This window comes from Neovison vison, chromosome 3 (assembly GCF_020171115.1).
Source record: "Neovison vison isolate M4711 chromosome 3, ASM_NN_V1, whole genome shotgun sequence".
In the NCBI taxonomy this organism is placed as follows: domain Eukaryota; kingdom Metazoa; phylum Chordata; class Mammalia; order Carnivora; family Mustelidae; genus Neogale; species Neogale vison.
In genome coordinates, this window is record NC_058093.1 from 124549979 (window position 1) to 124563116 (window position 13138).

The window sequence follows — 13138 nt, forward strand, 5'->3', positions numbered from 1 at the left end:
TTTCGCTAAGCATGACACGCTCTAGTTCCATCCATGTTGTCACAAATGGCAAGGTTTCGTTTCTTTTGATGGCTGCATAGTATTCCATTGTGTATATATACCACATCTTCTTGATCCATTCATCTGTTGATGGACATCTAGGTTCTTTCCATAGTTTGGCTATTGTGGACATTGCTGCTATAAACATTCGGGTGCACGTGCCCCTTTGGATCACTACGTTTGTATCTTTAGGGTAAATTCCCAGGGAAATATAAATCAAAACCACAATGAGATATCACCTCACACCAGTCAGAATGGCTAAAATCAACAAGTCAGGAAATGACAGATGCTGGCGAGGATGCGGAGAAAGGGGAACCCTCCTACACTGTTGGTGGGAATGCAAGCTGGTGCAACCACTCTGGAAACAGCATGGAGGTTCCTCAAAATGTTGAAAATAGAACTGCCCTATGACCCAGCAATTGCACTACTGGGAATTTACCCAATCTTCCCTTTCAAAGCTAGGTTCCAATTTCTAGGCAGTAGACTAGGGAGGCTGTTAGTGACCTTGTGCATGTTTGGGTCTCCCAGCTGCCCCCTGGGGACACGTGCTGTAGGAGAAAGCAGTTCCAGACCCTGTGCCCCTTTCGCCCCATGTCGTCCTTCTTCTAGACCAAGCCTGGCTGGTCCTTCATAACTGTGTCCTTTCTTTCTGAACTTTGCGCAAAGTTAGTTTTTTAAAAACAGATCTTCTGTCTTTTAGCATGAGAATTAGAATTATTTGGCCCTGCATTACCAGAAACAGAAATACACAGGATTTAAACAAAACAAATTTTTTTTTTTAAGTTTTAAGCGTAGAGAAGTACAAAGAAAGACATAAAAGCCATTCCTACTTCCACATGCAAATGTTAGCACTTTGGTCCATGTTGGAACGCTCCAGAGAAACTTCAAATGGGGTCAGTTTTCAGCACGAGGCTGAGGTGAAGAAGAGGGACACGGAGCTTGGCGTCTTGAGGATTGTGTGTCCCGCAGTGGACAAGACACTGACCTGGGCTGTGATCTGGGCTGGATGCTGATGACGTTCATGATAGTCTTCGCATAAATTTCCAGTGAGTCATAGCGTTTGACGAGGAGGAAACCCTAAAGATGCCTTCTTGTTTGTGGAATGTTCTGGGTTCCATGATTGTTTGGCTTTTAATAGAACTGTAATCTTTAAGGGATCTGTGCCTGTTGCTCAGAAACCATTAACATAGCTTCTGTTAGAGAATTACGGAGTGTTATTCCCTCATTTGGAAGGGCAAGAGGTGATGATCAAACCAGTTTACATGAATATGTTTGCTTTATCCACCGATTTACTGAGTGCCCGTGGATGCTCTGAAGGGAAAATCCATTCAAATGAATACTGATGAGGCTCGGATGTCTGGTGGCGCAGAGCACTCTGGCCGTGCATTTCTGAAGTTTCCTTTGAGATCCCAAGGATATCATTTAGCTTAGAAATGCATTATTAATGTTCCAATTAATATAAAATTCTCTGTTGTATTTTTGGTGACTTGAGTAAGAACCGATAAATCTTATAAACTACGATGCAAATTGCAGCAAAAATACTTGAGGACTTTCTCCACTCTAGAAATACAAGCTCCCTTTACAGCTTCTTGTGCTTGGCACAGATTTCCTTACTTGCCTTTGTTACTAATGTAGACGCATGTTTTCTGAGTTCGCACTGAATCCCAAACCAGGCCCTTCCTAGGACGGAGCCCCACAGTTCCTGCTGCAAACAATGGCATTGCTCCGGCATCATCATAATTAGAAGCTGGAGGTTAACGCGGCGCCTTTAAAGACAGCTCACAGTGATGCCAAATATTTGCACAATTTCCCGGAATTTGCAAATTGTGTCCTACTTAGCATTCATAGGTGCAAAGTGAGTAACTCCTTGTGTGTGGCCACCGTGGGAGCTCCGTTTGGTGTCCTTGAACCAGAGAGCTGAGGGTCTCACGGCAGGTGGCGGGTCCTGGGATGAGATTCTGGAGAATTTATCCTTCTGCATGAAGAATGAAGAAACCGGAGGAAAGGCCGGAGCTTCCTTTGCAATTCTTGGAGAAAACCAGTCTTATGGAAGCACATCTGTCTCTGAATGAGTGCTCTGGGGGTCTTGGATGAGGAGAGTGTTGCTTTCTGCACTTTTCATTCATCTTTAATCTCTGAGGTTCCTTGCTTTCTGCTGTCAGATGCCCAAGCCTGTTTAACCGCTCTGGCTCCCGCACGTTCTGTGGCCGGCGGCACACTTTGCTCTGCCCTTGGAGAGCTGAGGGGCTCTGGAGGACCCAGGCCCATCCCACTGCGTGTGTCTCCCCACCCCCACTGCCGGCCGCTGGAGGGCGGCCTGGGGAGGGGAGACCCCGTTGTCCTCCCCACCTTGTCACCTGCCGGCGCATTCGGACCATCGCAGAGACTGTGCAGTGGGACGGGCACAAATCGTGCCCGTGGAAACATTACTTCTCGTGGCACATGGACAGCGCACTCAGTTCAGGGACTATTTTATTGGCGACTTTTTAGATGTTGCACAAAGCCCAGGGCGAACTCCCGTTACAGTGTGTAAGGACACTGTGGCCTCTGCTGGGGCTCGCTGAGGGCCCACGGCCGCCCGACAGCAGCAAGGCCATGGCAGGTGCTCCTGGGGCCATGGGAAGGGCACGGACTGTCCCGTGCGGCCGGGGCCCCCAAGGCCACCAGGGTCTGTGGGAGTCCTGAGTCTTCCCAGAGACGCGATGATGCCACGGCCCTGCTTGTGGCTTCACGCCAATGAAGGTGTCCTCGTTGTATAGATGGGGCGACTGTCCACAGATGGCCTCCAACGGCGCATCGCTCCGTGGACCAGCCTGGAGGAACGTGGGACTGACGAACGGAGAGTTAGAGCCCTTGCCTGTGCAGGGCGAAGGCGGCCTCCTGAGCTCCTAGGGCACTCCGTCCCGGTGGGGCCCATGCACCCTCCATTGCCTTCTCAGCAGAACCTTTCCGAGCCCCCGCTGGGCCCGGGCACAGAGACCCTGGCTGGGTGCCCGGCGGGAGGACGCAGGGCTCGCTGGCGCCGCTCAGGCTGGGTCGCTGCCCCGTTTTTCCAGCGGCGTCAAACACTGAGCCTGTCGGGTGTTGTCGGGGGCTGATGCCCTTACCGCAGGCGCCTCTGTTTTCTCTTCTGGCTCTTGGTTTTCCAGCCCTTATGTAGGTTAAGATCCTCCAAAACCCAACCAAGCAGCCACCGGCCCTGGACTCCAAGGTCTCGGCCCCTGGTGTCTGGCATGTCTGTGGCCCCAGAGACTCTGGGAAATCGGTGCGCCCCCTGCTGGCGGCGGAGAGTCCTTCCGTTCTACCGAGCGGTCCTGGGTGGGTTTGGTTATAAAGGGATTGGACAGTTTCATGGGCGCCGCGTCCAAGGGGTTGGTTCTAAGAGGTCCCGTGGGCGTCTCCCGAGGCTGGCGTCCGGCTTTCTCTGGCAGAGGGCTGATGTGTGGGGACTAGTCTGTTGTCAAGCACTCTCGTTTCGTAACTGCGCGTGGAACGAAGACCCCACTCCCTTACCTGTGACATACCCGAGCTCAGCACAGAGCGTGCCGGGAACCCCTGGAGGAGTTCTGTGAGTTTTCTGAGTGCCAGGCTCTGTGGGGCGTGCTGTGCTGTTCCTGTCTCCCGCCCGATGCCTGGAGAGGAGAAGGGACATGCAGGAGGGGCTTGCGATGCCATTCTCCTGGCAAGGACTCGGGCTGGGAGATGCGAAGTCCTGGATCGCACACAGCGAGGCCACAGAAGGACAGGCCAGGCCCGGATTCTCTTGTTCTGCGGTCACCATCACACTACCTGGTGCCACGAGGATCTGGCTTCCAGGGCTGACGCTGGGCCAGGTGCACCAGGGGCGATCACACTCGTCCCGGACGAGCACACAGTCCCCGTGGCACCGAGCTCCTGCGTGTGCACCCATGGGTCCATGGAGTGGGTCGCTCTCAGCTGGCTGAGCTGAGCGTGGCTGTGACGGTGGCTTCAGTCCACACGTGCCTCCCTCTCTGGGGACTGGTAGCTGCCTGGGGAGTGGCACACGTTCAGGACAGCAAGCCTGCTTTCTGGCCAGCATCCGCCGACACGGCTGACCCTGTGCAGCCATGGGCGTGAGGTGGGTGTGGTGCTCCAGGGCACTGGGGTCGAGGGGGACCCTTCAGCCCAGTGCAGGGATGCCGGGTCCCGTTTGCAGGGAGCCAGCAGGAGGTGAGCACTGCCGCCTGGCAAACAGCGCCTTTCACCCCGTCCTCCTTGGTCACGGTGCAGTGCAGAGTCAAAGGGACCATGGAAACAGGCCGTGAGCTCGAGGGGGCATAAAATTGAAGATTCTGAGATGCTCCCCGCCCACGGCTGATGCCCACTGGACACTGGCTGACGTCCGGCCTGCCGTGGAATGTGTATGCCAACAGCCCCTTAGCCCTCCGTGCCCTGACCCTGCTTTACACATCGTCACAGCTGTCAGCACGTGTCGGCGTGACGTGCCCCTGCCCACGGGCTCCCGTTCTTCCCCTGCTGCAGGGTCAGCCCACCGCCGAGGACCTCGTTATGTGCACGGAGGCCTTCCTCCCTGCAGGGCCTGGTGCAGGGCTGGCACACAGCTCTTGCCCAGACACCAGGGAGGGTGGCAAGGCCGCGGTGCCTGACTGCGGGTCTGCACCCTGCACCGAATCCAGGGCGGGCAGGGACCCTGGCATCCGGCGGAGCTGACCTCACTGACCCACTGAGACTCCAGGTGCCCGGTGAGACAGCGCCCGGCCATTCGGTCACATGGAGCCCGGTTCCCGGAGAAGGCTGCCTGGGTCCTGGTGCGCTTCGTGAGCTGCGTCTGAAGACAGCTCTGGGAGGCGGACCCCGGAAGGGCTTCCGTGACAGACAGAGACGTGCGGAGGACCCTGCGGCGTCCCAGGGAGGTGTCCTGACCAGCTGGCGCTCGCACACACGGGACCCACATTGCCCGGTCAGGGGGTCAATGGCCTCACCCACACCTCCCACATAACACACACTGCGGTCACTTCCGTGGACGTGAAGTGTGTTCAGATAACACACATTAAGAAAATTGGTTTCTGTCTATTGACATTCTGGTTCTCAACCCAGTGGTTTCTTATTTAACTTTCATTATTAGGAATGCTTAGCACATCAAAACAATGTTAATTATTAGCTTCAGGCAGGAAAATAATATACAGAAACAGAACATTTATCATCCAGGGGATTTAACTATCCCCAGTGATGACGGCCACCACCGGTTGAAGAAAGAAGCGTCGATATCGGGTCCTTGACCCTGGGCTCACAAGCCCATCTGGAGGTTTGCCGGACGCTGAGACGGGTAAACTTTGTCATACCCTGTGCTCTGGGCTGGGACTTTCTGGGGTCACATAGATGAAGGTCCGTGGTCTGTCCTTACCCTCGTAGGTCTCAGACAGTAACTGTCCTGACCCCATTGCTCTCAGGGAGTGGGAGTTATCATTTATACCAGAACGTCTCGGCAAGAACTCTGGTCTCTGGGGCACATTGTGCCTGTTCTACGTGTTCGCTGTGGTTTCAGAATCTGCATTTGTCCTGGGGAGATTTGAATGGAAAAGGAACTTTCAAGGCAGAACACCCGCACCAGTGGGCAAACAGCCAGGTTTCCCTCGAAAGCCTCCCAACTCTTGGAAGAGAACATCTTCCAAAAAATTTTGGAAGAAAACATTTGAAAACATCCCTATGAAACACAATAAATATTAGAAAGTTTTAAAAATAACAAAGTAAATATCTGGGGAGAGAAGCCAATGTCCAGAAATCTCTGAAATGTCTCCAGTTGCTTCAAACGATTTTTAAAATCTGTAGTATTTAAATCAGTTTGGTCGACATCTCGTGCACTCTGAGTTTCGGGGGGAGAAGCCAGGGACTCCTCAGGGGCGGGGGAGCCCAGTGCCCGTTCCAGCAAGTTAAACGTTGTTTAGGTTGCGGGTTTTGCCTGTAGTTGTCTAGGTTGTCAAGGCCGTGGAATGGAGATCTGTGCCTCATCGTCCGTCCGGGTGCAGCGGGTGCCACTCCCGGCACCTGCCCCTGGGCGCGGTGTGTGGAAGGCACGGGGTACCCACGGCCAAACCAAACACACGCCGAAAGAACAAATCTGTGGGACGTGAGAGACGCGGAGGCTCGGAGCTGGATACGGCGCCCATGTGCGCAGAGCACGGCGGCCCCCGCCGGGGTTAGCTCTGTTTCCCAGATTACGTATGTTGAGAAGTTTGGGGCGAGGGCTCGCTGCCACGAGGCGATGGAGCTCGTCGGGAAGCAGATCCGCAGCCGGAGTCTGGGTGTTGGAGAGACACGGTGCTGGCGAGGCAGACGCGGCGCCAGGCTGGGGTGTCGGAGGGACCCGGGTCCCTGCATGAGGCCGTGGCCCTGCAGGGACGGCAGCCGCTGGCTGGCAGCCGGGAGGGTGGATGGTGTGCCCGCTGGACACATGGGGCGGGGCCTGCTTCGGCGGACTCGGTGTCCGAACCCCTGTGGCCAGTCACCAAGCGACGGCCCAACAGCGGCCGCAAAGGCTACTTTTGTTTTCGTTTTCCGTTTGGCGCACGAGAAAGCCTTCTCCTCTTGCCGGCTTCCACACTCACAAAGGACGCAGTGTACTTCGAGTGTCAACACCCAGAAAAGGACACCGAGCGTTTTAAAGGAGCTTCATGTGACAACTGATGCTCTAGTTATTTTCTGAATGGGTAACCGATTAGCTCCACGTTTCTCAGGATACCTCCGCACCATGCATCGTGGCATAATTCAAGATAACGTATCATTTTATTTTATCTCACCAAAGCACATACACAAAAGCGAACATCTCCCGACTTGGCACTCATTCCGCGTCTCGTGCGGCGGACGGGCAGCCGGGCTGGCCGGGGGTAGTGGAGAACGGCAGTGTGAGAGAGAGGAGGGACCGGTTCCATTTTTAGAGAATTTTTAAGTCCTTGGGGTTGGGAAGACCCCAAGGTCAGGATGTTGGCCGTATCTGTTCCGAAGACAAGGATGTAGTCTTCATGCCACGGTGTCGTCATTTTTGAAGTGGGAAGGGAAATCCATTTATCTAAATATTTTTTCTCAAAATGCCAAGAAGGATGGCAATTAGGAGCCATTAAACTTGGTTTTTGTACTGTGGACACCCACTCAGAAGGGACTCCCTGTGGATGATGGCCTCCTGGCTCCCAGGGCACGGCTTTGTTTCCCAGAGAACACGTTTATTCTTTATTTTCCTCTGCGTCCGTTGGACCTCTAACCTTGGGGTCATGATGTTTTAAGGAGAGAGAGCATCATTGGAGGCGATTCCGCCAACATCGTTGGAACCGTGCAGACGCCGAGCCCCACGCGGATGTAGCCCAAGAGCCGAGCCGTGTCCCTTTCTTCCCAGCGAAGCCCGGGCTCCTGGACTGAACCACAGGTGGCCTGGCCCGTTTCCAGGCTTGGCAGCCATCGATCCAAAACATGGAGGACAGAATGGTGTCCCTGGGAAGCCCACGCTGCCCATGAGCCCATTACCGCAAGGACTGTTTTGGGCGGTTCTCTCCTTGTTTTACTGATCAGCCGGGTCCGGGTTCTTGGCTTGCATCTCCCACTGTGCACGGCCGGCAACTGTTGCAGCCGGACCTGAGGACGGAGTGAGTTGGAAGAATGTGTCACCGGCTCTGGGTTTGGTCTGGGGGGTGGGACAGGAGGGGACACAGAGAATGAGGTCTGTGCGGCAAAAAGCTGGGAACGGCGTCACGTCCACCGGCGGCGCGGACCCCCGCGTGCTGTGGGATGGCCGGTTTGGAGCTGCCGCCGCCGCCAGGCAGCCCTGGCTCTGCCGCGCTTGCCCGACAGCTCCGACGGGGCTCTTGACCTCTGGGCTTCGAGAGCAAGGTGGGGACCGCGTGCTGACACGTCGGGTCGGTGACACGGACCTGCCCCGAGCAGGCTCTGCGGACCAGCAGCTCTCGTGCTGATGGAGGAGGCCGCGCGAGGAGACCACGTGGCTGTGCGGGGCCTGCCTGCTCCTTTCTCTACGCAGACTGTGCGGTAGACTTCACGGTTCCCGCAGAGCTTCCGAGGACACGGGCAGCTGTGTCATTAAGGAAGCTTCAAGAGAAAACTAGATGCAAGTGGTAAGAAACACTTGCTGTCAAACGTGAAAACACACAAAAGCAGGATGGAAATAGGATTGCGTCTGGACAGTGGGTCAGACACGGTCTTAAAACGGACAGTGGTCTGAGGTGGTTGTGGCTATTTCGACCACAGGAGAAGAGTTCCTTCCCCAAACCCCCAAAACCAAACAAGAAAGAGAAGGTCCATGTTCTCCGGCACTGAAGCGACCTCGAGACGTGCTGAGTTCGTGGCCGACACGGATGCGCAGGGAAGCAAAGCCATGTGGCCCACCGCTCCCCGGAGGCCAGTCTTGACGAGCCAAGAACCGGAGGTTCAAGTCAGGGGCGACGGACAGGAGGGCCAGGCCCCGGGAGAGCGGCTGTTCTGTCCCGGGGAGGCCCTGCGTAGACGCCGGCCATCGGGGACGCTGAGGCACCGCGCTCGCATTCCGCAGGGTCTCCGGTGGCCGCGGTGGTCGTGGCGCCTGCTTCTGGGGGCTGGGCCGGGGGGCTGCAGGACGGGGCGGGTTTGCACGCGGAAGGCACGCTCGAGAGAGACCGGGCAGCCCCCTGGGAGCGGCCACAGGAGCTCCATTCCGGCGCCGGGTGCGAGCCCAGGAGTTGCTCATTAACTAGACCTGTGACTGCCGGAGAATTGAGTTGTTCTTGATTTTGCATCTTTTTAGCCAGAGGACTTTTCTCTGTACCGATAAACATTACATTAATTTTCCATCGTCCTGGTTAGTTCTAAGATACTGTGGGTCAAATAAAGTCTCCTTAACCCTGCTGGAAAAATCCCAAACTAAGCAAAACCATCAAAAAACCCCTGTGGTCTAATCAGGAAGTGATGTCAGCCACTGTGGCTTTGCTTCCAAATGTGTGAGTTTTCCTTGCCTGTGTGTCTGTGTTCGCGGGAATGGCTGTGCCCCTGCGTGGGGCAGCTGTCCGGGTCCCCCGGGGGTCGCTCAGTGGGCTGCTGGCCCCGGCGTGGGGGGGACTGGAGCTTTGGGAGGGAAGGGGCGTGTCCTCCATGACGAGGACACAGCCGCCCACAGGCCGCCCAGCACAGGGTCCATGTGGGACCCAGGACCGCGGGTTTCCGTTGCCGGGGAAGTGATCTGCTGCTGGTGACACGGAGATAATCCCGGGCTCCTCCAGGGCGAGAGATCCACCCGCCGGACCCTGGGCCTTTGAAGTTGCGGAGGGTTTCAGGATCCCGGATAATCTAATCTCTGCCCAGCCTTCCGGTTGTCTTTCGTCCTTGGCCTGCTGGCCGCTGGGTGCGGACGGGCTTCTCCGGCCCGGGTGTGCTTTGCCAGGCCGAGCGGGTGCGGGATCGGCCCTGTGAGCACCGGGCTTCTGAGAGGCCACGTCCTGGCCAGACCCAGGGGAAGGCAGTGGGCCCCGCGGCAGAGGGGAGGCGGGAGGGAGAGAAAGGGGTTTTTATTTCTGCTACCTTAGGGCGATACGCGGCAATTACTACCGCGGAGGTAATAAAGGCCTGGTAATTGCAGGTTTGTGCCCCTGGACCCGGAGTAGGAATGAAGGACTAAAGTTTACAGAGTGGCACTTAAAAAAAAAGTTATAGGTGATTTCTTTCCTCTTTTTTAGTGGAGTAACTTAATTAATAGTCAGGTTTGGGCCTGATGAACAAAAGAACTCTCAAAGAGGCATCTCATTAGAATAATTAAATTTTTCTATACCCTCCAATTTGCTTTTCTTAACCGTCCATTCTGTTTTTATTTTCCCTAATTATCTCCTGAAATCCTTCAGATGCGGGACCAGGAACGCGCCAGTTACAAAACGTGCGTCCCCACCAGTGTGGCTGTGATATTCCACGTTCACAGAGACAAAGCGCAAGCTGTCACTTATTAACCGATGTCCCTTGGGAACCCGGGCGTCCTGCAGGGGTGCAGACACGCCTGATCAGGCTTCACGCCCTCGTACCTCACCCCGCAGCCCCTTCTGGGGGAGGCCAGGCAGGCCAGGCAGGCCCAGCCCCGGGCCAGCGGGTGGGAAGGTCTGCCTCCGGAACCCCGTCACCTGGAGTCCCATCCTCCTTGAGCCCTCCGCATTCCCGCACTGACACTGGACTCAAATCCAGGTCAGGAGCTGGGTCGGAAGCCTGGGCTCGTGCCCCGCAGCCCGAGGGCCCCCAGACCACGGGGGCGCGTGCTCCGTGTTTCATGCTCCCGAGGACGCGCTCCTGGTGTCTGCTCTTTGCGTCCCCAGCACAGTGACCATACGCAGCAAGTGCTCACTAAATGCTCAGTTGAACCAAAGGCAAGGTCAGCTTTCTGAGCCGCTCCTCCTGGATGCGACTCCCAGGACGGAGAAGTCACCGTGCTCCCTGCACCTAATCGACACCGGGGTGCTAGGTGTGTCTCCTTGTGGTTCTTCGTGGTGGGGGTGAAAACCACTGCCATGGGGCCGGGGGTGAGGCTCCCGTGTGTGTGAGGACCCGAGAGCCTCCCAGGAACTTTCTCCAGAGACTAAGTCCCAGGAAGGACTCGGGGGCAGGGGTGGCTCTCGTCTTCCTTCGGCAGAGGCCTGACTTCCAGGAGGGAAGGGGGTTGGGAGGAGAGGCCGAGGACATGCTCACGCATGCGGCGCGTATGCCCCTGGGTTGTGGTTGGTCCCCAGGACTACAGCGGGCGTGTCAGGGCCGCCATCATGACGATGATTGTGGGACAGGCAGCCGGGGTGCAGAGGGGCAGCCCTACGCCATCCGCTTACATGTGAATGTCTGTGTCCCCCTTACGCTGGATGTCTGTGTCGTCTCGGTGTCCCCCGCTGATGCGGGAACCCCTGGGGCCCCAGACAGGCGTCCGTCCCTGGAGTGTGCAGGGCCTGGCCAGAAGCCGCACGTGCCAACGCTCAGGTCCGATGGTCGACGGGCAGCCCCTCCACCTGCAGCCCGGGTGGGCGGCTGCGAGCCCTGGCCCAGTCCCCAAGGGGTTCAGGGGCGAGGAGGCCTGAGGGAAGACCCCCAGCTCCTATCCTGGCACAGCGCGGCAGAGTACGTGTCACGCTGAGGTTGTATGAGATCAGAGCGGGAAACCTCTCTTACGCACTGGACAGGTTCCCGGAGAGGACCGGGGGGCACAAGCCTCCCGGAGCCCGCGTTCTCCCTCCTGACTGGGTGAGGACGTGCCCTGCCCCCCTGGCTTGAGCAGCAGCCGGGCTCGCCCGCCCCCACAGGCGTCGGGGGCTTCTCTCCCGCAGGATCCGCAGGCGCCTGTGCCCAGGCCCAGCTCCGACGGCCCTCCCTTCTCCGCCCCGTCAGGACAGCGCTCCTGGGCGGCCATCGCACGAGAAGCAGGAATTCTGAGAGGTAGAAGAAAAGGAAGAAACGAATGACCTTGCCCACCAGGCCATTCGGTGGCGCTCTCTTTCCGTGACTTGGCGGGACTTCCCGAGTCGTGGCCCGCCGCCTTCCGAGCAGCCTAAGAAGCGGTCTGGTCCGAGCCCGGGCTGCACCGTGCTCTCACGCGCCGCCGTGTAACTGACGGGGACACACGGGCTCTGCCTCACACGGAGCTGCCCGGCTCAGCCTGGTGGCCGCCGCGCCCCGCCCAGTGGGTGTGCGGGGACCGAGGTCGGAGCTCACGCCCCGAGGTGCACGAGGGTTGCCCGCGACGGCCACGCGGCTGGGAGAATCCACCAGAGCAGGTTTCTCAACACGGAGTCCCCCGCCTTCCTGCTGCGACCCACGCACGGGGACGACAACGGACGCTCACGCAGACACACACAGACAGATGGACGTCACAGACACGCACACCTGTACGGGGCATCCGTGGACGCACAAACTCACATGCACGTGGACGCACGCACGCCACACACACCACACACACGTGCCCCTCCCAGCAGGGAAGTCGGCAAATGCGTCCTGGGATGGTTGTCTCCGTCGTTGGGGACGATACTCACCTTTAATCCTAACAGGTGGATTTTGCATAGTGCTGAGCTGTTTGCAGAGATCTGTCGTCTCCTCCGGTTCTCGGGACACACGTGAGGTGGGGGTTCCTCCTCCGTCCCAGGGGAGGCACCCAGTGAGGTGAAGGGGTTTTCCCAATGCCGGGACTTTTCTCCTCTGGATCCTTATTTGTCCTTGAATGTCACACTAGGGACAGAAAGACATGAAGGGTTTTTTCTTTAATTTGGCAGTGAGAGTGAGGAGATGTCAGGATGCAGAGGGTGATTTTAAGACCACAGAGAAATCCACTGCGAAAAGAGAGGGAGTCTGCATGTCTTCCTTTTAATCCGGACGTTTCTGATCGCTCTGCTCTGCTCTTTACAATCTTACTAAAAACGGTTACATTAAACCAGAAATTAATAGTCCATTTTTCAAATTCTCCACAGACTCCTTTTTGAACCAGAAGTGGTGTTTGAATTTATGTAAGTGTGTTCAGGATTCACCAAGGGCAGATTATTGGGTAAAATGTTTCTGGAATAAACACACGCACCTGCTCCCAGGGAGGGGAGAGGCGCGCTGGGAGCAGGAGCGGGAGGGGAGAGGCCACACGGCCGACATGGTGAGTGCGCCTGCCTCCGGACAGCACGGGCCGGTCCAGCCCCAAGCCCCAGTCCTGGAACCTGCAGCGCGAATTCTCCAGGGAGAGACCATCCACGCCGGCTCTGACCGAAACACCAGCTTCCACCACCTAACTCTGGACTTTCAGATTGCGTACGCTGACGAAAACAAAACTTGGACAATCATTTTCCTTTGTGAGGTTGAAGGTTATGGACCGTCCAGCCATATGGCCCTGCGTCAGACACACGGTGGTTGGATCGGTCAGTGAGTCACGGCCGGGTAAGGAATGGCGAGGCCGTGGGGCAGGAGCACTCAGCTGGCCACCACCGCGGGTCCCGGGGGCCTCATGCGTCCCCACCTCTGCTGGCCCTGCTGTCCTCGGAGCCCTGCCCCCCCGTCCTCACCCCGGACTCTGGCCATGCGTGTCTTTCACACCAGCCTTTCTGGTGGTTTCTGTGCCAGGATCCCTCCTCCCAGCCCCTGGCGG